The 24,000-nt window shown below is 42.1% G+C and overlaps 1 protein-coding gene across 17 annotated transcripts in view; it reads right to left on the reverse strand.

The window, feature by feature from the left end:
- Positions 1–24,000, reverse strand: part of MCTP1 (multiple C2 and transmembrane domain containing 1) — a 627,604-nt gene that overhangs the window by 149,808 nt on the left and 453,796 nt on the right. The window lies entirely within an intron of this gene.

Genomic DNA, 24,000 nt, shown 5'->3' on the forward strand with positions numbered 1-24,000 from the left:
AGGTGTTAAGGTCTGTTTCTTTCCCCTGAAGACAGGGGGAAACTTTTGAGAGACTATTAGTATTCTAGTACAGAAAGTGTTTTCCTTGGTTTTATGCTTCTTCCACATCAAAATTAGACACACATACACACACACACACACACACACTCACTCACTCACTCATGCAGGGTCTACTCTGGGAAAACGGCGTGTTTTACCTAGCAAACAAGCTCTTCATTAAACGCTAACACAGGAATTGTATCATCCAAAAAAACAATGGCCATTTCTCCTTCTGACCGCTCCTCACTTGCTTTCACCTGATTTAGATTTCAAGCCAAATGATTAAATAGCCATATGTTTTGGCAAAATAATCATCAAGGATTAAAAGGCCACACACAATTCCTTTTTATTAAACTATCTACAAAAAGAGAAGGCTTGAACAAACCCTAACAACTTTGCAAAGTTCTTCCAGAAAGTAATGTTACTGAGGCTACTTTCCAAGGAGACAATTAAATAAATCGCGATAGTGAAATTTTGCAAATGGGTAAATAAAGTGCCCTTAGCAGCAATATCTTTTTCTTACTCTTGAAATGTGACAGGAACAATAGAGAAAACCCATTAAGCTAGGCTCTGTGCAAATTTGGAGAGTTACAATCGACTGTTCTGCCCTTATCAGGAGTTCATTAAAAAAAATTACAATAACATAAAAAGGCGTTCAGGGAAGAAAATGCTTGCTTTGGACTTGATAACCCTTTTTCATTTTGGCTGTACTGGTAGCTCCACAATAATGGGAAATCGTTCCTGATCCAGGGTAACTCTGCTTGCTCTATGAGGTTACTTCAAAAAAGTTCATGGAAAATGGATTAAAAGAAAAATTATTTTGGTGTAAAATTTTTGAAATTCATAATTTTTTTATAATATGCCCTTTCCATGAACTTTTTGAAGACTCCTCATATTTCGCTTTTTTTTTTTTTTTTTTGACAGGCAGAGTGGACAGTGAGAGAGACAGAGAGAAAGGAATATTTTGCTTTTCGTTAGTGGAGACGTTATTAAGAATAATAAACCCAATATGTAAACATTTTGATAAGATGTAGGGTTTTTTTTTTTTTCAGCAGCTTAGACTAACCATCAAAATAAAATTCAGCAAAAGCGAACTGACGTTGAGTGTGTGCCGCGTTCAGAGTCCTCTACTTCATCCTGAGAATTCACAAACGCAACCTGTTCTTCATCCCTCACAGACTCAAACTCAGGAGGGCAGTCAGGCAGATTCACAATCAGAGAACGAAGGAATGGGCTCGCCCCGAGAATCAGCTCCCAAAGTTGATCCTGGTTACCTGGAAGGGCTTGTCCAGGAAGATTATACCTGTGTGTAAGCGCACGTGCTGTGGCCCACGTATGACATCGTCATGAGAAAAGGCGGGATGTCAACAGTGCGTTTTGCCAATCCTAGCCTACAGGATGGCATGTAGGGTGGTACAGGATGGACCAGCAAAAGAAATGAGGTTAGGACGACAGGTTGGGGTTAGGCAATAGGTTCTGCCGCCCCAGGTTGCTTCTAATTAGGTTTTTTATTTTCAGTAACTTTCAAAGACACAATGAATTGTTAACAACGGTTTTGGGGCCATTAACTCTGTTTCTTTGTATGAATTTTGGCATGGTTTATGCAGAAAATGAGAGCATCCACTAAATGGTCAATACTAACGCTGAAGTCACACATAACGAGGGAGAGATGGCTTCTAACTGGTCCCACCAGTTGAGCTCATGGATTTCAGGACATTGCAAGGTGGGCCCAGCACATGTGAGTGAGGCGAGCAGACTGATTTATTAGGTTGAGACAAAGGTCACCTTCCTGCAAAAATAATTTTCTTTTTGTCTCCTAATGGTCAGCAAGGAAGATTAGCTGGAAGCAGCTGCTAGGTGTATTTTAAACAGAACAGACGCCAAGCAGCCAACAGGACTGCGAACCATTGCCCTCCTCCTGCACTTGGCTTCCCTCTGCTTCCCAAGCACCCCTCCCAGAGCCTTGACATCAGCAGGGCTGGGGGTTCACAAGGCTTCCTGGTCTTCATTCTTTACAAGAAGGAGCGCAGAGAGAAAGAAGTTCTAGAAGTTGCCCACAACTGTGTGGATAATACCTTCTTCGTCTTTGCGCTCATCTATTTCTCCAGCTCTGCTCAGGCCCTGTGATGGCTCCTGCACCTGTGCCCCATTGCCCTGCGAGCCTGCTCTTCCTCCAGGTTGAGGGCGACAGTGAAGAGGAAGACAGAGAGAAGGGCATAAGGATGCCAGTATGGTGACATCCTGGAAAAACCTGAAGGGAGCAGTCCCATCCAAGTCCAGTGAGATCAGTGCCACTGAAGGGCAGAGACTACAAACTGTGTCTGTGTGCATATGCATGCACACTTCTAACACCCTTTCTAATCCTAACAAGCATCTCACAGAACAGATGGCCGGGGGCCAGTGGTTCCCAGAGTGTGACCCAGCTCAGCTGCCGCACCTGTAAACTTGCTACCAATACAGATTCTTGGCTGCATCCGAACACTCTCAAGAACCTTCTAGGCGATTCTGAAACCGGCTATCATTTGATCACCTATGTGTTGTACCACTGATTTTTTTTTTTTTTTTATTTCAAAGTCCCCTGCCAGGAGCAGCAGTCTCTCCTGGAAACTAGCCTAAAACTACAGAAATCACAACGTGGCTTTTAACAAGATCCCCAGATGATGTGCATGTAAGCATAGGTGGAGAGGCACTGCTCTAAGAATGTACTCCAAGTTGCATGCACTCTGCAAACCTGCTGGCCATGGGGAGCTTCATAACCAGTGTAAGAATTATTCCTTTTCCCCAATGTGGAACCCACTTGTCCTTCTAACTCATACGAGAGAAGCAAAGTTGTTTCTCCTATGTGACAGCAGCTCTAAGTCTTTTTCTACATTTCTGCTTCTGTGCTAAGCGTATTTTCGCATCTCCTGAGACAATGAAGAAGAATAAAAGGTCAAGTTTCTGCTGTTCCCCTTCGTTCTCAGACTATCCATCTTATTCTTCCGGAAACGAGATCTCCAAGGCTCGACCGAGAACAAAGATGGATTCTTTGCTCTCTGTCCATCTCCCCCCCCCCCCCACAGGAAGGAATCTCCAGGGTTAAAACATATCTTCATGGACTATCTCGAGGCAGCCATGTGTGTATGGGTACAGAGGATCTGTTGGGGTGAGGCAGATTAGCGAGAGAGGGAAACCTCACCCCACGCAGTCAAGTTCACCACCCCGCAGGGTCAACCCCTGGTGTGAGGATGCCCAGATGTTCTCCAGAACAGAGGGGGCTCTGTAGTTTCTTGTGATTATCCTCAGACCATGAGAACCAGTGTAATGGCAAAAGATCACAAACCCACCTGTTCAGGCACCTGTTTTTCCATTCTTTTATTTTCATCTGCAGCTTCAGCCTCATTTAGCCCAGATAACATTGAAACCGCAGGTCCCTCACCTGTTTGGTATCCTAGCCTAAGCCTTGGTCTGGGGAGGGGGGTGGTGAGCAGGTGCAGGGATGGCAGGGTGTTCAGTATTTGTAACTGATGGGATGAAAGTTTTCAGGGTCAAAAAGCGCCTTCCACATGTAAATCAACCACATTTCATAAAGGAATATGCCAGTGAGTCGTGTAACCGGAAAGTCTTGGAAAAACAAAGATCGACCTAAAATCAAATGTGAAACCTTGAGAAACACATCAGCTGCCCCAGCACATGAAGCTACTCTTCTTGTCTCAGATTCGTCAGTCTCTCTGAGCTTCCTGCCACCCTGCAGCCCCGGGGGGTCACCCTCGGAGAAAATGACTTCTCTATCTAAGTACTTAAGATGTGAATATTTGTTGTGAACCAGCTGCAGCTCTAATAACCACTGATGCATGGATTCAAAGGCCATTCCTTGCGAACAATGAGCTCTTCTTGTCCCTGAAACCACATTCTGGAGCCTTTACTGGGCTCGGGGAAAGTAGGTACGGTGGGCCCCAAACGCAATCTCGGCCATTAAGATTCTTATTGTGATCGCATTCACTTGGAACTTCATAAAAGGAAGTCATTGAAGTTTTACCAACGCAGGTGATAACTGATAGAATTTCTAGGACTGGGATAATTTCTGTAAAATCAGATGTATGCTATTAATTGACTGGTCAACACTGGAAACTCAGAATACTGACAGTTTGCAATAAGCTGGACTCAGACTGACAAAGGTCAGTTCCTCTCCCACCTGACCCTAATCATCCCTTCTAAGAACTACAGGCACGCAGGACCAGTTTGTTCAAAGAACCCACGAAATACCAGGCTCCAGTCTCTCAAACCCAGTGAGCTCCTTGGTAGATTTGGAACATGGATGAAAGTAAGGATTTGTGATTTTTTTTTGAATTCCACATAAACATGGGACTAGACATTCACAGGGATGAAGTCATATTAGCTGAAAGATTAAAAAATAGAGTTTTGATGAGATTTTAGTATCGTTAAAAGCTAGTTCCTTCCTCGGTAAGACAGCACTATCATAAAATATAATTTTTTCCACACTTTATTAATCAGCATTCCAATAGTAACAACAAAACAAATCTTTCATTCCGGAAGGAATAATTATTCTGTGGATATTTTCTAGTGATACTGATTAATAAATATGTGCTACATAACAAATTGATCCTTTGGCCTGAAACACTCTTTCTCCATCTTTCACTACCAGCAAACTCCCATTCATCCTCCAAGCCCCTGCCTAAATGTCCACTCTTCCCCAGAGCCGGCCTCCCCCTCTATTTCCCAGGGGTCAGGGCATAACCAGCGTGGACTCCCATTGTAGACCTCAGCGGCCGCCCAGCTCACATCATGAAGGAGGCAATGAAGGCACAAAAGTGGATCAAAATCAGACAAACAGCCTTGCTAGCAAAAGAGGGTGCTCTTTCCAAAAGCAATCAACAATCTTCCTTCTACAAACACCACTTACTATTTTCAACCCGTGAATTAGAAAGAAAGGTACATTTTGGTGTGGAACACATGCTCTGCCAGTGCTTAAAAAGTTTCCTTTTTTTTTTTTTTTTTTTTTTTTTTTTTTTTTTTTGCCGTTTAAAAAAGATATATACCATGGCATTCTGTGGTACTTATTTTAAAATAACTGGTTACAGCGTTAATGCTGATCCCTTCGGCTTTCCATTATTCTTCATCGAAAGAAGACTAAACAGGTGTAAGCTGGTGCTGATTCTGAGATGAGCTCATGGCTTTATCCAGGAGAGTGCCTGACTTCAGAAGCACTTTGTACGTGAGTACTGACCTGCTAGTCTGTATTCTAGAGGACCCTTGGATTTCTCTTTATCGGAAAGGCTGCATGAGAAATAGGGCATTATGTTTCAGACCAGCAGCGGAAGTTTCAAGGGTCCAGGTGATGCCTGCCAACTATACAGGGTCACAACACCAAGTAAAATCACCTCACAGCAAAATTATGAGCTCTTAAGGCCAAACCTCTGATAAATCAGCTGTTGGTTACTGTTGTAAGATCACAGTCCATCAGCAAAGTCCAGGACTTTCACAAGTAACACTGCTTGCATTGAACAGGGCTGTACCCAGTGCTTACGCTTTGGCAGCCAAAATAAACGAGAGCTTTTTGTGGTGCAACACTGCTACCTACAGGCCAAACTGCAGAACGACATGCGAGACCGGGGGGAAAAGAGGTAAACAATTTTATACAGCGGCATCTAAGTTATTTACTGACAAGGAGATAAGCCCAGAAGACTGCCTAATACACAGCGGGAAATACACTGACAGCTTTTGTTTTAAAATCATAATACAGTTTTAGAGTTTTGCATTATTTCTCTTCTCTTTGGGGTTTTTATTTTGAGCTCTTGAAAAATGTAAACTGATGGAGATAAAGTTGTCTCTCAATATTCCAATACCTCTGAGTCTATATTGATTCTCAATACAGATTCTCTGTACAGGATCTATATTGATCATTTTAGTTGTGTTTGGTAAAATGATCAATCATAAAATTTGGAACATTTTCCCCCATGGTGAGGGAAGTGGGGCAGTGGTGGTGTGAGGAGTGGATTTTATACACTTCATAATCCGACTCATTAGAGGTTTTAAAATTCATCCCTTCACAATTATCTACATTAAATATTCAGAATAATTAGAGGTTATATATATTTTTAATTGTAAAATATTTAATGTTTTGGTTCTGAAGCTCAGATGCAGCTTGTCTTACAATAAAGGAATCAGATTTACCCTGGCAAAAAAAAAACCACAGAGATTAATGCTGAATTCCCATTTATGTAACAGCCTATGTTTTCTGAAATACACAGAAAACTATAAGGCAAACTATTAGAATGCATCTTCCCTTCAATTATAAAGAAATTCTAGCTCCCAAGAGAAGGGATTTCAAAACTGAATAACATATTATGGGTAAAACGCCTCAACAATCTGCCCCTCCATATGCACAAATAAACACATCCCAAGTCACTGCACACGCCAGAAAGCAGGCCAATGAAACATCTGAAAAGGTAGAGCTAATTCTTCCTCATAGTGCAAGAGATGCTAAATAACACTGTCAACATTTCCCAAGATTTGCATAAAGGCAAGCTCTTCGTCTTAATACCGCTATTTATTCAGCTCAGACGTTCTGCTAGCCTATCTGACGGAGCTGTTCCACGCATCCTTAATTTTAAACACAATTTAGAACATACCCAGTTTGCGTAAGGAAAGAATCTGGTTCTTACGAATGGATTTTGGTTTTGAATCAGACAAATTGCAACTATGTCTTGGAAATATTTAAAGCTAATCACCTTAGATGGAATTCACCTAGAGCTCAAATACAAAAAAATCCCCAAAGTGTTGGAAATATATGTGTACTAATTTGGTTTACTTTGATTTATAGACAGTGGAATATCGCTCAGCATTTCCCTTGCCTACAGCATGGATCTTAAGCAATCTGGTGGCGCATTCAATGTGTGAAATAGTCTCCAATCTATAACTTTGAAAGTGGAAGTGGTGAAGGCATTCACCCACAGGTGTTGCTGTTTTATTTTCTTTCCAGTTTTAGTCTCTGGAAGAGTAAACGTTTTATATATGGTGGTTAATTGTATGTAATCATAATATAATTATGTTATGATTAAATGATCTCAATTTTGTTTTAATTAAGTAGGTAATCTTTTTATTAGAAATAGTTCTCTATAATTAAATTGTGCAGGAGAAATTCTAATAAAGATTTAGGAGAGAACCATATAATTTCTAAAAGCAGATTCATACCAAGTTTTCTAGGAATTAATATTTAATTCTTCTAAAAATACTTTTCCTCGTATATAGCTCTCAGCAAATTAGATTGCTACTTTTCCAACTGACTCCTACTTTACTCAGTCAGTGCTATTGTGATCAGTAGTGAGAATGTGCAGGATGTGTGAGCGAATTATTAATTAACGGAAAGAGTTTTTAATATTGTCCTCTTAGGCAAACCAGATTGTAGAGGCCTAAGTATTATTATTTACCTGGGGTAAATAAATTCATATGGAGAGCCCTAATTCTCCTCTGTAACATAATTACAAACCGTAATAAAGGATCAGAATTTTCCTATTGTATTTTAGAAGGCTTTAACAACAAAATAGAAAGTTGAATAATAAAAAGTATATTACAGGTTGCTAGGTACTCGCCCTAAGGTAAATTTATCAAAACCAACTAGAACTATTGCTCATAAGAAACAGTATCATTATTCTGTTGGTATCACTGATGCTCACTGCAAGGTGGCCTACTAGGTCTGCACGCTACTATAACGTGGGTGGTATATTGGCAAGAATGTGTGTATGTGTAAGAAACCTGTTTTTCTAACTTTGCATGATATTTAACATTTCTTTCTTATTTATGTACCTTCATTACTCTCATGCTTAACATGAATGAATTCCAAAACTAAATCCGCATTATCAATATGAATCCTGGACCTACCAGCTCTCTTCCTAGCAAGGGTTGTTACTTTTATCTTTGCTACATTCTCTGCAAACTTATCGGTAACATACTTTCAGAAAATGCCAGCCAATAAACTACACTAAAATAATTTTCTTTATAAAAGCTTGGCGATCTTTGGCATCGTTCACTATTTTCAAAGCCATAAAAGAACAGATAACAAATATATGAGTCACAAATGATCAATTATGAAAAATAATCTGGTTCAGAAAGCTGTACGAACGTAAAAAGATGGATCGCTTGTCACAAACCAATAAAGGCTACTGTTTGTGAATCCAATATTTGATTTTATCATTTACGCTGAGCAACTTAAAATGATTTTTAAACCACATTACTATTTGAAAAAAAAAAAAAGATCACTATAAAGGTGAACACAGGGGTTGTGAGTGGGGGAGAAAGCAGAAGTAATCTGTCTTCCTTGAAAGAATTTATATTCCTACATTGCATCCAGCTTTCAAATCTAAATCGCAAAGACTCGGGCAGCACGGATGGACGCATTAGCGAGGACCCCACCGAGTCGCGGAGAGTGGGCCGTGGCAGGAGAGTCGGCATCGCTTTGAATCCTCCTGCTTCTCACGAGCCGTCCTGATGGCTGCCGATCCGCAGCCACGAGGGTTCATTATGTGGAGAAGGTGAGACCCTGCGTTTCGAAGCGAAGGGTGGTTTGTTACACTTCTTAGGAGAGCAGTGCTTTTGCTTATACTTTGGATCTCACAGAGAAAAGCACAATGAGGCTACCCGGCTCAGAAAACCTTTGTGACAGATTCCCTTCCAGGTTGCTTCATATTCATCATCTTATAATGAAGGGAGAGGTGCAGTTCTCACCAACCAAAAAGGACGCCCCTGTGCCTGGCGGGCACCAGCCGTTCCCCACACGGTGTTACTTCAAGGCTCCTCCACTCCTCCAGCGACTCTCTCATAGCTCAATCCCAGCCTTTTACTACCTGCTCACAATCACAGCCTTGGGAGGCTTAGAAAATCAGAAATGCTTTGTCCACACAGCCAGGGATAAAATGTATGTATGCTGTCTAAGGGTGGTCCTATTCCCAACCCTACAGAACAGATTTAATCATTGGATTACCTCGGTGACATCCTGAAACTCACAGCCTAAAGGATGATACGAGGCATTGGTCATTTTCAATGACATAAAATATGGCAGACACAAGCCGATGGTGGTAGGGACTATAGGGCAGGTGGTAGGAGTGTGATTATGATGGTGTCACGCCAGGGGGATCTGGTGGTGAGACGAGAAAACAGTGAGAGAGGGGTGGATTTATGGGTAGAAGGTGCTCACATACTAGATTTCTTACCTACTGCACCCGGGCTTCACCATATATATTTCTCCTCCCTCGTGATTCAGGAAGAGACTCTCAAAATTACTAAGACCCCAGGGGCTTAGTTATCCTCATATGTGCCAAAACATATTAAGGAAACTTAAGTCTTAAAGCCTGGATTAACCCCCAACAGCTTGCTTAAGGTAGAGATCAGGAAATTTGCTTGAGTAGGGCTTCGAAATGTTCTTGGATACATTTCTTCTCGGATTTTGAATATAAGTGAAGATGAGGCTGGTGGGGTGGGGAGCAGAAAAATTGAATAACTGTTCAATCATGGCAACTGCGAGCTAACAGAGACTTATTACAACCAAGCTTTTCACGGAGAATGTGCTAACTGACGGCGCTGGAACTTAGGACAAGCACATGGCTAAGATGTTTGATTACCCAGTTCGGTTCCATGTCAGTGATCAACTGGAACACTGCAGAGAGGGGTGTTCCCATGACAACTACCAGCCTGCTAAGGAGTGGGTGACCAGTGCGAGGGACTGTGTCTCCATCCTGCAATCTGCACACCGTGACCCAGGGGCTCACCAGCTGACATAATGCCTTTTCCTATCCCTTACTCAAAACTTTTATGTTACTCTGCCTTGGCAAAGCATAAATCAGACTCTTCCATGAATCACGTTGCCTATGCTTTAGTTTGTGATTGGAAAGGGTATAGAAAGCAGTGCATTTGATTTTCTTATAAAAGTGAAACCAAACAACACAATTGGACCCAAGTCTAGCATTCAATCTCATGAGGAGGGACCCTAATCATTTCTGAATAATTTCTGCACAGGGCCAGCATATATGGTAACTTTCAGTAGATGCCTTCTCATCTTCCACAATTTTAGACCAAAAAAGAAAAAAAAAACTTTCTTGTCCAATGTCACTCTAAACTCAAATTCAAAACAGGTGTTTAATGCTAAGCCTGTAGCCAAAATATTCCCCCTTACAGCCTGCAACTCCGATAAGACTTCCCTCGGAAATATAATGGTTACATAGCCCCGTGGAACTTCAACAAACCCCTATTTTCTTCTGGCTGCTCCATACAATGTGCGGTCTATTTGCACCCATTCAGGACTAAATTACAGATAAAGTTACAGCAAATTTGTTTTCTCAAAAAGGCAGTCAGCCCTAATATCCCTGGAGTAATAAAAGCCTTGTCTTTCATTCAGAACTAGAACTGGCATAATTTTCTCCCAGAAACAAACTCTACTTCCTGCAACAATGGACCTGTTCTTAAAATTCTGAATGGGATCCGGCTCAATTTGCAGGTGTTCAGGTAGAAAGGTAAAGGGGCATTTGACCCCCCAACTGGCGACTGTTGCTGTGGTAGGTAACTTGAGTCTGCTGGTTATACCATTCTATTAGATAAGCTGCCAGAGTTTGCAGCTCTGAATCACTGAGGTAGGCTCCAGCGAATCAATAATTTATACAGATATATCTCATTCATTCTGATGGTATAAAGATACATACTTACAGCCTGCTGCAGGCACGGAACAAAGCCAGCGAGACATTATTTAGAAAGAAAGAGGGGAAAAGAAACCCATTTATCTATGTGAACAAAACCATCACGTAATAATGGCCTAATGGCTTATTAATTTTATTTTTCAACTCTTCTAACAAACAGTGGGACGAGATAAAGATGCTCTTTATGAATCTCAATAAGGTTGTGCTGGCAAATGTCAAGACAACATTTAAAACTTTCGGATTGATTTTAAAATAGAGTGATTTTTTTCAGACAGCAATAGGCCCAAAGCTAACCATTCATGTGCCTAAAAAAGTTGCATTAACAAGCTTAACAGAATTTATCACTAAATTGCAGCACAGAATTGTTTTCTAAAAGATGAGACTCAAACACATTTAGGGACTGTATGCTGAGAGTATTGCTAATATAAACTTATGCTGTTAATCATTACCTGGTGAAAATTATATAGTGTTTTATACACTTATGCTATGACATTTTTATTAACTCATAATCCCTGTGCTAACAGTGGTGCATTAAACAAGAAATAATTAAGAGGGCAGCAAATATTAAAAACGCCTACTTTAAAATTCTTCAATCATGTTAAAGGGACTCTAAAGCAAAGCTGTGCCCCAACCAGTGTGGTTATATTGTAATCTAACAACCAACAGTCCCAGACCACTGAAATAATATTTCCATAATTTCCGATCATTGTCCTTAAGAATGAAGGGGATTCATGATGTAAAAACATGATAAAAATCTCTCCTAGCAACTTTAATTATACACAGTGACTGTTTCTGGAAAGATCTGAAAATGTATTTGAGGATAAGATGCATCAGAAGTTGGTTTCTTGCCCATTTTGCCTCTTTTTAGTTCCAGGCTGGACACGTCTCTGTCTTGGACACATGAACCGGTTGCATTCAGACCTGGTTTAGGGAGACTGTGTGCAAAATTAATTACAGCAACGGACCCAGGGAGAAGGAAGGTAGCCAAGCAGAGTCAGACTCAGGTACCCTTTTCTTTTGCCCTCCATGGAGAAATTAACTTCCCCCTTCTCTTCCCAGGAACCCCCCTGGGAAATATGGCAGGTGGTAAAAGTCTGAAAGCAAAAACAGACCAAGAGGCAGTGAGAGAGATACAGACAATGAGAGAGAGACAACAGGACAGACAGACAGACAGCAGTGCTATGGAAGGTAGCCACAGAAAGTCTGAAAACAAAAAGAGACCAAGAGGCAGTGAGAGAGAGGGAGAGAGAGAAAGCAGGACAGACACAGACCTCGGTGCTGTGGTCCCTGCCCGCAATCCTGAAGCCCTTAGCTGTGACACTCTGGGGCTGCCTGCTGTAACCAAATAACATTTCTGGCCTTCTAAGCAAATACATGGGAAGGCAAGAGAGAGAGGAGAAACACCGGAGTGGCCCGTTTCTGACAATCAGGAGAAAAAGGAGAGAAATGTTCCCACACTGATCTCATTAAGATGACAAGAATAACGAGTGTGAATCTGACGTATGAATTTCTCAAGGTGGAGAGAGGATGGCAGAGCCATAGCCCCTACTCACCCTTTGACGATGCCTCATCTACTCCACCTATTTCCAGCTTCACCCAACACCATGGGGGGGGGGGTTCCCTTACGCGACTTCCAGTCTTGCCACTGAAGTCTGAGTCAGTCAATGAACTCAGTATTATCGAGTGTCTAGAAAAACCGGGGGACACCTGCTAACGGCAACTGAAATGCATCTCAAGCAGCACGTCCTACTGCAGGCTCTGGCAATGGATTAAAAATACTGCAAAACCAGATTTTTCAGCTTACAATCTACTTTATTGCCTAGGTTCTTACATGTCAATTAAACAGTCTAGTCAATTAGAAATGGAATTCTGGTATTGTCAAATCCATCTCTGGTGTATTTGTTGGAGGCAGCAGCAACATCGCTGTAACATCTTGTGACTCCTTTTTTTTTTGGACAGGCAGAGTGGACAGTGAGAGAGAGACAGAGAGAAAGGTCTTCCTTTCTTCCTTTACCGTTGGTTCACCCTCCAATGGCCGCCACGGCCGGCGCGCTTGGGCAGGCGCATCGCGCTGATCCGATGGCAGGAGCCAGGTGCTTCTCCTGGTCTCCCATGGGGTGCAGGGCCCAAGCACTTGGGCCATCCTCCCCTGCACTCCCGGGCCACAGCAGAGAGCTGGCCTGGAAGAGGGGCAACCGGGACAGAATCCGGCGCCCCGACCGGGACTAGAACCCGGTGTGCCGGCGCCGCAAGGCGGAGGATTAGCCTAGTGAGCCATGGCGCCTGCCCCTCCCTCACTCTTAAGCCCAGTATAGAATATTTTCCAATAATAATGTTAAGTGAAATACTTTTCCATGCTGATACAAACTTTGAAGGACTACCAAGCTCTCACAAAAACCTGTGTGGTTGTACCTTTGTATTTTTTTTTTTTTTTTTAGTTTTGAAAGATGGAGTTATAGAGAGAGGTCTTCCATCTACTGGCTCACTCAAAAAATGATGACCATGATGACCACAATGGCCAGAGCTGAGCTGATCCGAGGCCAGGAGCTTCTTCCAGGTCTCTCACATGGGTGCAAGGGCCCAAGGACTTGGGCCATCTTCTACTGCTTTCCCAGGACATAGCAAAAAGCTAGATCGGAAGTGGAGCAGCCAGGACTTGAACCTGCACACATATAGGATGCCCTTGCTGCAGGCTGGGGCTTTAACCCACTGTGCCACAGCACTAGCCTCATGGTTGTGTTTCTAAATACCAGCCCCTAGTATATTATTCAAGTCCAAATTATGCACAGGCCCTCCCATTACAGCCTTCAAAGCATTTCATAAAGATTATTTAATTTAGCTATCTTCACTCCAGTAAACCCAGTAGTAATCAATTGGTACATCAAGTTTATAGTAATTTATATACTGAAGTGAACAGCACTATGGCTATTTGTAATTTGATTCCTATCTCAGAATATACGCAAATTATTATTTCATTACTGCCACTACTTTGTAAAGGGATATACCACTCCATTACGTGGTTTAATTCTATGCTGGGATATTTTGGATCCACATAACTTTAAAGGAAATTTAGGAAGACAAAAAATAAAATGAAGGCAGATCACCAATTTTTCTAAATAACTCAAATAGAGACCCTTGTACACCATGTACATTTATGTAGCCTAATGGAAAAGTAGGCCAGGGACATATTCATCTCAGCAACCATTAAGTCAATGTGGACCAATACAAGCAGTTTAAACTGTTTACTCAAGTCTGTGAAAATATATGTTTGAAATCAGGGAAGTGTATTTTTCATGAGTCATCATTACTACTTAGAGGCCAAATAATATTTCTTACCTAAAATACACCCTACTTAAACACAGAGCGAACCCCTTCAGAGCTCTTAAGACACACACACATCTCTGCCAGGGATGTCGGGGAGCAGCAGTTTGATGTGATCTCAACTAGCAGAAAAGCTCATCAAAGTCCAGGGTACGGCCGGCACCGCGGCTCACTAGGCTAATCCTCCGCCTAGCGGCGCCGGCACACCGGGTTCTAGTCCCGGTCGGGGCGCCGGATTCTGTCCCGGTTGCTCCTCTTCCAGGCCAGCTCTCTGCTGTGGCCCAGGAGTGCAGTGGAGGATGGCCCAAGTGCTTGGGCCCTGCACCCCATGGGAGACCAGGATGAGTACCTGGCTCCTGCCATCGGATCAGTGCGGTGCGCCGGCCGTAGCGCGCTGGCCGCAGAGGCCATTGGAGGGTGAACCAACGGCAAAGGAAGACCTTTCTCTCTGTCTCTCTCTCTCACTGTCCACTCTGCCTGTCAAAAAAAAAAAAAAAAAAAAAATCCAGGGTACGCGATGTAGGGACCTTTGCATGCCCTGCGGGCTTGCCCTTTGGAGGCTTGGGATTGGACAGCTGGAGCTTGGCTGGAGCACATGTGTTCCTAGAATCAAGCCATGACTCACGGACTCTACTAGCTCTTCCCAAGGCTCCCGTTCCACAGCGGGTCCTCCATCACGAGATCCCGAGGCTCTGGGAGAGCATCTTTGTCACTGCCCACAGCAGTGCCCCTACGGGGGAATGTGCGTGCAGGGTGAAGCAACCGTCTCACCAAGCAGACCTGGACATCTTAGGAAACATGTTCCGTCTTAACCACACATCAGCCACAATTCACAACTCAAGGCAAAAACTGTGGCAGGAGGCTCAGACTCCGAGAATTTAAATAAGCAAAGGACACAGTGCAGGATAACTCAGGTGAGGAGAACCTGGTTAAAGGTCTCTAAATACCAGCCCCTAGCTGGGGTTTGCAACAGGCTCTGGCAATGGAAGAAGCAAACTCCACTGGAGAGAATTTAAACAAAATCAGATAGCTGCCTAATTAGAAAAAGCAAACACAGCCACCTAAACTTCTACGTTTATGAATTCATCGTCTCTGAGTAGCAGCCATGATTTTACCACCACCTTAAAATAAAGCTCCTCTCTTACATAACCTTCAGAGTACTAACTTGTGCACAATCAATGGGTTACTTTTAACGTTTCTACTTGGTGACCTCATTTTAAAGTTAATCCAAGAGATTTCTCTAACTGACAAAAGGAAACACTGCTTACTTCACCAACATTTTATGACAAAACTGGATGAGCTATCTTTGCTTTAAACACTCAAGCACTGACTTAAGTTTGCTTGGCAGGACTTGCTTAGCATATAAACTATGGAAAACAAGGTAGAATTGCTTGTAGATAGCAATGTGGAATACAGAACCTCAAATATTTGCACAGTATTGAGAAATTCTTGAATTCTATAGTGAGCTGAGTAATCCACCATGCAGAGAAGTATGTAAAACAAGTGCCCTGTTTTAAGCAACTTCTCTATTCTATAACCTCTTTCCCCTGCCCTTCCAATGAAGATCTAATGGGTAATAGAGCCTAATGAAGTATGCTTTTACATCTCCGACATATGATATTCATTTAAGAATATAAAGTTAGGCGATCAGCCATAAATACCAGGCAATGTATGGATAAAACCCATCAAACCTGCATAATGAGAGAAGTGATGTACTAAGGCCAGAATTCATGTTCACCCCACTGCTACACCTTGGTGAACCACAGCAAGGCACCCTTCGAACTGGAGGAAGAAAGCAAACTTTGGTGTCGATTTGCACAAAGGAGATCAAATTCTTCAATTTGCAAAGTCAAACGTTTTGCCTTTAATTAGACTCCAATGTTACAATAGTTTTGTATAGAGATCACAAATTCTGTTTCTCCAGACTGGCTTCTTAGGGGAATCATGTCCACCACGTGCAAACTACATGTGCACTCTGGACATCCAGAAGCAGCTCCTGGCTAGTGACATTCCAAACTGGACTTTACCACCGCAAGTATGGAAGCACACATGGCTGCACTTCCGTTAAAGCTTGTTTAGCACATTCTCAGTGAAGCAAAATGACACCCAAGGGGAAAACGGATTCTCGGGGTGGGCAGCAACTCAAATCTTAGATATTACAGTCATTTGTGGGCCTCCAAAGCACAATACTCTGAACAAACGTTCTTCCTTAGTATTTCGCTTCTCTCATTTAAATTAAATACAATTTTTCACTGGAGGGGGGGGGGATATGAAAAAAAAAGTTGACAAACACTGATTTAGGAGCAAATAGGACCAGCACTGTGGTGCAGTGGGTTAAGTCACTGCTTGCAACGCCAGCGTCCCATATGGCTGCCATTTTGAGTCCTGGCTGCTCCACTTCCGATCCAACTCCCTGCTGATGCATCTGGGAAAGTAGTAGAAGATGGACCAAGCACTGGGGGCCCCTGTGCCCACATGGGAGACCTGGAAGAAGCTCCTTGCTCCTGGCTTCGGACTGGCCTAGCTCCAGCCGTTGTGGCCACTTGGGGAGTGAACCAGTAGATGGAAGACCTCTCTCTCTCTCTCTCCCTCTCTCCCTCTGTAACTCTGCCATTCAAACAGGTGAATATTTTTTAAAAATGAGGGAAAAGAGCAAATAAAAGCCTTTTCTCTGGTTTTTGCCATTATCCCCTATGAGCTGGAGGTTGATGACCATCGTGAGCATCTTTATTCTGTTATCGATCTCTAACTGTTACCCTTGCTGAGTGCTGGACCTGTCCTCACAACAACGCAGGAGATGCAAAGACAAGTAATAAGCCGCAAGCCCACCTAAGGCAAAGGTGGACCACTATGTCTACCTCCAATTTTTACTGTAATGGTAAAATGTGGTAAGATGATGGCAAGACAAAAGACAAAAGGCCAAGCAAAAGCACTTTCCTTCACAAAATTTCAGGCTAGCTTCTCACTTGGTAGATTGGTCCTAATGTATTCGTCACTCTAAGGAATGGTGTTACAACTAGTGACAATAGACAAATGCCGCATCATTTGTGTTCCTATTTCTTCACATGGACCCAATACAGAGGGGTATGGAAACACGTGCAGGGCGGGTGCTGTGGCACAGAGGGTTAAAGCCCTGGCCTGCAGCACCAGCACCCCATATGGGTGTCAGTTCAAGTCCCGGCTGTTCCATTTCCGATCCAGTGTCCTGCTGATGCACTTGGGAAAGCACTAGAAGATGGCCCCAAGTCCTTGAGCTCCTGCATCCATGTGGGAGACCTGGAACAAACTCCTGGCTCCTGGCTTCAGATTGGCTCAGCACCAACTGTTGCAGCCATCTGGGGAGTGAACCAGTGGATGGAAGACCTCTCCCTTTCTCTGTAACTGTGTCTTTCAAATAAATAAAAAAATCTTAAAAAAAACAAAAACAAAAACACGTGCAGAGGTAACTTAATGATCATAGGTGTTACTGACCATATCTATGTTCTGATCTGCATTGTTAGAAAAGTTATTACTCTTACTTATATGATTTTATTAAAACAAATTATATAAGTAATTTCATTCATTTAACTTTTTCCCTTTGTAAAATTCTTTATATAATAGTGAGCCACAATGGAATATGGCTTGCAATTTTGCTCAGCGTGTGTGCCCCTTACAATTGAAATTGAAATTGGAAAGCGGGAATTCCTTCAGAGGACAAGAACACCGGTTTAGGAAATTGGGTAGCAACAGTGAGACATCTCTGATGCGTTATTTTATAATTTCTTGACCCTTAGTTAACTCGGTTGCAAAATACGAAGCACATACAAGAGATCCAAGGGTCTCACAAGTGGTTGGGGGCTGGTAGGTAACGAAAGGAAGCAGCCGGAGGTGAAACGGGACAGTGTCCCCAGAGCCAGAAAACAACTCCCCGGAGCTCAGACATCTCCCACCGCCATAGCTTTCGTCACATGCACCATTAAGGTTCGTAAGAAGGCTATTTCTTGGATGTGACGCGCTATCACAGTTACGATGATGAGGCTTATGCTAGATGATACTACAGCGCAACAACACTATATATGAGAATTGAAGTGGAATAGCTTATCACCCCCAAATTACTCAGAAGAACATGTCTCCAGATTACAGCAACCTATTCCTACTTAGGGGACAAAGGAGACAGAAGAGACCCCAGAAAACACGAGTGTGACCTGCTATTGGGACTAAACTCATTGTCAACATAAAATAAAATTGAGGAGGAATAAGCTTTTCAGAGTAGCAGACCCTGTGGCTTATGCAATTATTTCCCTCCAAAGCCCAGAAAACCCTTTTGCTGACATCTATTAAAATAAACAAAAAAGGACGTTAGCATCATTTAAAGAGAACAAAGCTCTCATTTGAAAAAGTACTGTTGTTGCATATATAATAGATACAAAAACAAAGGGAAAGTGACTATACATTCAAGTAAGCATCACTCCTCTGAAAAAGATGAGAGAAAATGTTTTGTTCCATTGTTATCTGGTTTGCTGCATTTTCTAAGATTCGGGGTTGATTTTAGCTCATAGTGATCAATCTTAAAACCTAGCTCACTTCTAATCTAAGGTACTTGGGTGAGAGGGGGCTGGGGCTTTTAAATAATTCCAAGAATTTATATTCAATGCTTTGTAAAAGGTAATGGTTATGAAAACGTAATTTTTTAATGTAATTTCAGAAAACATTTGAAAAAAATGTTCTCTAGGAATGAGATGGTTGAGAGAAAAGACATATATTTTGAGTATCAATCTGATATGCCAGAATGTATGAATTGTGCATACAACCTACTGGAAAAAAATAAAGTACTAGAAATTTCCAAGTGTCAATACTTTTTCACTCCATCAGAGGAACTGTAGGTAACTCTGGAGGTATATGGTAATCTTCTAAATCAGTGAAATTCTACACTAAAGTTTTTTCTTTCCCTCCCTGTACATTTGTAAAGGAAATGTTTAACATAACTTAAAGTTTACATAGAAGAAAGGAAACACTGTTTAGTGAACTTAGTGTTTATGTCAAGAGAGAGCACAGTGAAGGAAGACTGGCAAAAGGCTTGAAGTGTGGATTTACAGAATTTTTGATACATTCCTAACTATATGATAGGATCATCAATTGTAGACCAGTGTGCTTTTGGGCTTGTTTCTTTGATTTTCGGGGTCCTTCTACTTTGCTCTTGTGTGGAAAGCAACAAAAACGTATTTAGAACATACAGTTTTTCATATTCTGGCTTTTCTGAAACTATTGTAGCAATAATACCAAACAGCTTCCACAAGAATAAAAATTATTTAAAAATTGCCCTTGACTTGAAGCATAAATTTTGCTGGTGAGGCATTACTGACGGCCCTTAAATTTTCAGAACAGTAATTTCTGACGGACAGAAACTCACACTGACCTTCAGTTTATCCAGTATAATTACCCTGCACCTCATTGTTCAGCAATGGGAATGCTAGCACTTGAACTACAGGTGATGGAGACCCATCTTTGTTTTCCACTACCGTTTCTTCTTAAGCAGTACTCTCCTTAGACCTTGACCACGAGGGCTACTTAAAATGTCTCTCTGGTTTGCAATAATTTTTATAAAAATCCATAAGTAGTTCAATAGCAGTACACTTGCTACACAGGAAGTCTATAATAAGGCGTCCTTAAGAACCTATTGTCTTCCAGTCCTTGTGCTGTATTCTCATTGCCTCTGCAAGCCCAGTTTCTCCTCTTTCGCTAGTGCCTCCCCCATTTTCAAAAAACAATCATTTAGCTACACAGAGCTGCCTCGTGCCATTCTTTGCATACATCTCTGTTTTTTCTCTCTCTTCCCGCATAATCGCCCGGCTTTTCTGCCGGGTGGCTGCTGTCCCAAGCGTGCTCCTTTTCTAAAATGCAGCTTGAATGAAGGTAAAGCATAAATTCTCTGGAAGCAAAGGGAAACTGGGCATTAGCAAAGGACCCAGAAAGGAACGAGGAATGAACCAGAGTGGTCCCGACGAACTGCTGCAGAGGGAATTCTTGGTTTTCACACACACACACACACACACACACGCACACACGCACACACACACGCGGACACCAAGGCAAAGCTAGAGGGAGACTCTCCGGAGGAAGCCTGCCTCTTGGGCTGGTCAGAAGGGAGGGATGAAGCCAGCAGCTCTCCAGACAGGAACAGAAACAAATGGATTTTATGACTTCAGACTTAAGCATTCAAACACGCCGTTTTGGAACACAAGGTACTTCTCAGGAGTTGACATCTCTTCATAATTCATGTTCATTGTTCCTCTAAGTAAAATATGTGGCCCCCTTCAGTTATTCTGTTAGAAATTCTACTTGAAAGGCAAGAGGACATTTTTGATAATGCACATCTTAAGACTTTTCATTAAGGTACCAAATTTAAATTCTACCTTTTTTGCGCACTCTGACATTTTTGTCTGGCATTTTCATTAATTTTGCGACATACATAAATGTAGCTGAAATGTTAACTGATCAATACTTTGTCTCTCTCATGTAGCACCAGCGCACCACTCCCCAAGGACCGTACAGCAGAACAGAAATGAAATGTGTAAAATATCAAATGTTAATGTTAAACACAGCGGCACTTACTGTATAACGACAGAAAAGGCTAAAACAATTCCAAATGGACAGATGGTACCACAAATTATCTACAATCACATTTAAAGATTAAAGTTTGTCCTGTAAAATAATTCTCTGACGCACACTGAAGTGTGTCCTTTTACTGATAGTTCAGTTGTCCAATTATTTCTGCGCTCATTATAGTGAGAAATGACATGCTGAAAAGAAAGGGGGAATGTACATGCTTCTATTTTTTTTTCCATGTTGCACCCACTGACATCCACAAGAACACAAATGTCTGGTCAAGAGCCTGATGAAAATTAGGTCCAATTTAGGACACATTCCCATGTCCACAATAGAAGATTCTCGAAGATGAACAGGCCTCCTGTACCACACATGCCTGTATTCGCTTCTAGGCCAAGATTTAGGATAAAACATAAAGCCCTAGTTCACTGCCCACAATAACAAGAACATTCCAGAAATGTATTTGCCCATATTTGATCCCATACCTGCAGACCCACTATGAGGCTTGAGATACCCTCCCCAGCACATAGGGGGCGCTAAGGAGACAGGGCCTGTGCTTAGCCTGCATTTCTTGAGCTCTCTGCCTTCATGGACAATGAACCAAAAAAAAAAAAAAATTTTTTTTTGTTTTCTCTTTTGATTTCATTGTTCTACATGCTTTTTTTTTGGACAGTAAATCAGAAAAGCCAAAAGTAAAACGGAATTAAAAACCGGCCCTTACTTGTTACACAGTTGACTGCTCTGGGCCCAGGACCAAGTTGCATAATATACAAATGCAGGCGCTGCGGGAGGCAGGCTGCCTTGATGACAGAGTGGGCTGAGTGGACCCAATATTATAATAATAGACCCATGAGCCATCAACAGGGAGTGACGAGGACAATATGTCTGTGACAATGGGGTGCTGTGCACACATTTCTCCTAGTGGAAAGCAGTTCTTTCCAGTAAACTGGCCCCAAAAGGCTCTGGATAGGCAGTGAGATTGCTGATCCCTTTAATTTTAAAATATGTCACTCCATATCTATAAGATTAATAAAAATCCCACAGTAGCTTTTGCTCTGTATTGTGGAGACACTAAAAATCTAAGGTGTATATTTTAAAAGCTCCTATAAGGGAGGAGAGAATGCTGTGTGGCCTTCTGCAAGGAACTTAACTTCTCTGTGCCTTGGTTTCTTTCTCTGTGTACCGAGAAAATACTGGCATCTACCTCATAAGGTTGTCAGGGACATGAAATTCATTAATGCATGATAAACAGTTCTTTGACACATATAGTAAGTACCTAATGACTATTGTTATTATTACAGAAGCATTTTTTTGTGTCAGAATTTAACCTGAGGTTAAAACAGATGATTGACAAAGGATTATGAAAGAGTTTAGAATTCAAAAAGAAACTCCAGGGAAAATGACACAATAGCGTGAAGCTATGTCTATTATGATTTAATAACTAGCTTTATTACAGTAGGCCCTGATTGATCCGGCATCGTTCAAGAATGAGTTTCTCCCCCAAAGGAAACCTTTTCAGATGGATGGATTGGTCAGCAGACCCAGATGTCTGTTGTAGGGGGCACTTACTAAGTGCAGGTGCCACCGGAGGCCCAGAGATGGGGCTCCCATCTTCATGAACTCCCAGTTCAGATCTACATCAATGACGTCTGGCTCCCTTGTTCACTGTTTTAATCGCATTCAGGAGAATGTGACTCAGGGCTCTTCCCCAACGCAGCAGTTGATGCTACTGCTTCAGAAATCCTCCTCACCTGTGTTCACTTTGCAGCTGGCAGCCTGCTTCCACCAGCAGGCTCAGCACACCCTTCGCTGACCGGCTCCCAGGTTTTGCAAGCCCCCACATTTGGCCTGTGTGCCACAGGCTTGAATCTGACCACCGACTAAGAGATATACACGATCCCATTTCATCCCTAGCGAAATCTGCCTCTTCCGGTGGTCACTCAAGAAGTACCATGTACATGGATGCAAGTTTCCCAGAATTCTGGCATCTGATGGGTTTTTGTTTATTTTTTAAGAACAAGAAGGAAATTATGAAAAGGGGGAGGGGGGCTAGGCGGCCATCTTGAACACCCCTGACCCGAGGGAGCACCAGAAGTCACAAGTTCTACGAAGACTTACACGACACACTGTTACTGCTAAAGGGTTCAAACCGAATATTCCTGGGCAAATAAAGCACATCTGTACATTCCTCTGTGTTCAGATTTCACAAACAGCTGTGGGGAATGACTCAGAAGGAGTGAATCGAAAATGGCAGCATCATCTTTTGAGTAGAATTTTCCCACTCTTCTAAGACCCCACAGAACCCGGAAGTAATGACGCAAAATATACACAGAGACTATACATAGAGATTCAATATCATTTTTTCTCATAAACAACAAAGTGCATCTCGCTAGCGAAAAATCAGAACAAAGTCTTCTTACTAGAATCCTGATATATTTATTATGTGAGAGAGCTGCTAACAGGCTATGGAGATAAGGAGATTTTTTTTTCCCCGAAAACTTAATGATAATGACAATTGCTTTCTTTAGGGAGACAACAACGTGGCTATGGGAAGCAGGCTGCCTAACTTTCTGGTAACTTACAACACAAAGGGACATACACACTCTTTGTTCCTGTGCTCAGACATTAATGAAAGTCCCATACAAGGCGTGAGAGGAAGACAGAGCTCAAAGTACTAAACAGATGTGCACACCCTCATTTGAATGGTAATACTAAAATGTTGATTTGTTACTAATTAAGGCTCTTCTTGTAAGTGCCCATAATAAAGTCGTATTTCGCCAAACTGGCAACTCTAAGGAAACATAAGGTACTCATAATTCTAGCAAACACAAAAATAAAGATTTCAAAAGGAGGACTCCACTGAAACTTCAAACTAAAAATCCTTAATAAGCAAAAATAACGGGAGAACAGAAAACTCCAGCAAAAGCTCACAGGAAAGTAGTGTTCTTTCGGATTTTCTAACCCTGCCAGGAGGTCTCATCATGAGTTTTCGAATAATCAAAGTAAAAGGCTGCAAGATGAACACTGTTAGAGGGCTATTTGGACCTATCACCTGCTCACCGGTGACTTTTCAAAAACTGGAAACCTCAGAAATACTAAACCATCTCTTAAATAGGTCACTTCCACTCCCAATTGACCCACATATTAAAGCATGACCAACGAGCATTCTACTGCCAAGGATTTTCATAGATTGACAAAATAACCAGGGAACGAAGGAAAGCCCACCGAGGATGGTCAAGCCTGTTCCTGTTATTATTTTTCATCCTGGAGACTTTTCTTGGCCCTCCTGTTGGGATTCTGGAATTATGCAATATGCAAAAATTTCACTTTTTAACTGTCACAGAGAAAATTATACATTGGCTGAGATGTC

The sequence above is a fragment of the Oryctolagus cuniculus genome, chromosome 14, assembly GCF_964237555.1.
Source record: "Oryctolagus cuniculus chromosome 14, mOryCun1.1, whole genome shotgun sequence".
Taxonomy (NCBI): Eukaryota; Metazoa; Chordata; class Mammalia; order Lagomorpha; family Leporidae; genus Oryctolagus; species Oryctolagus cuniculus.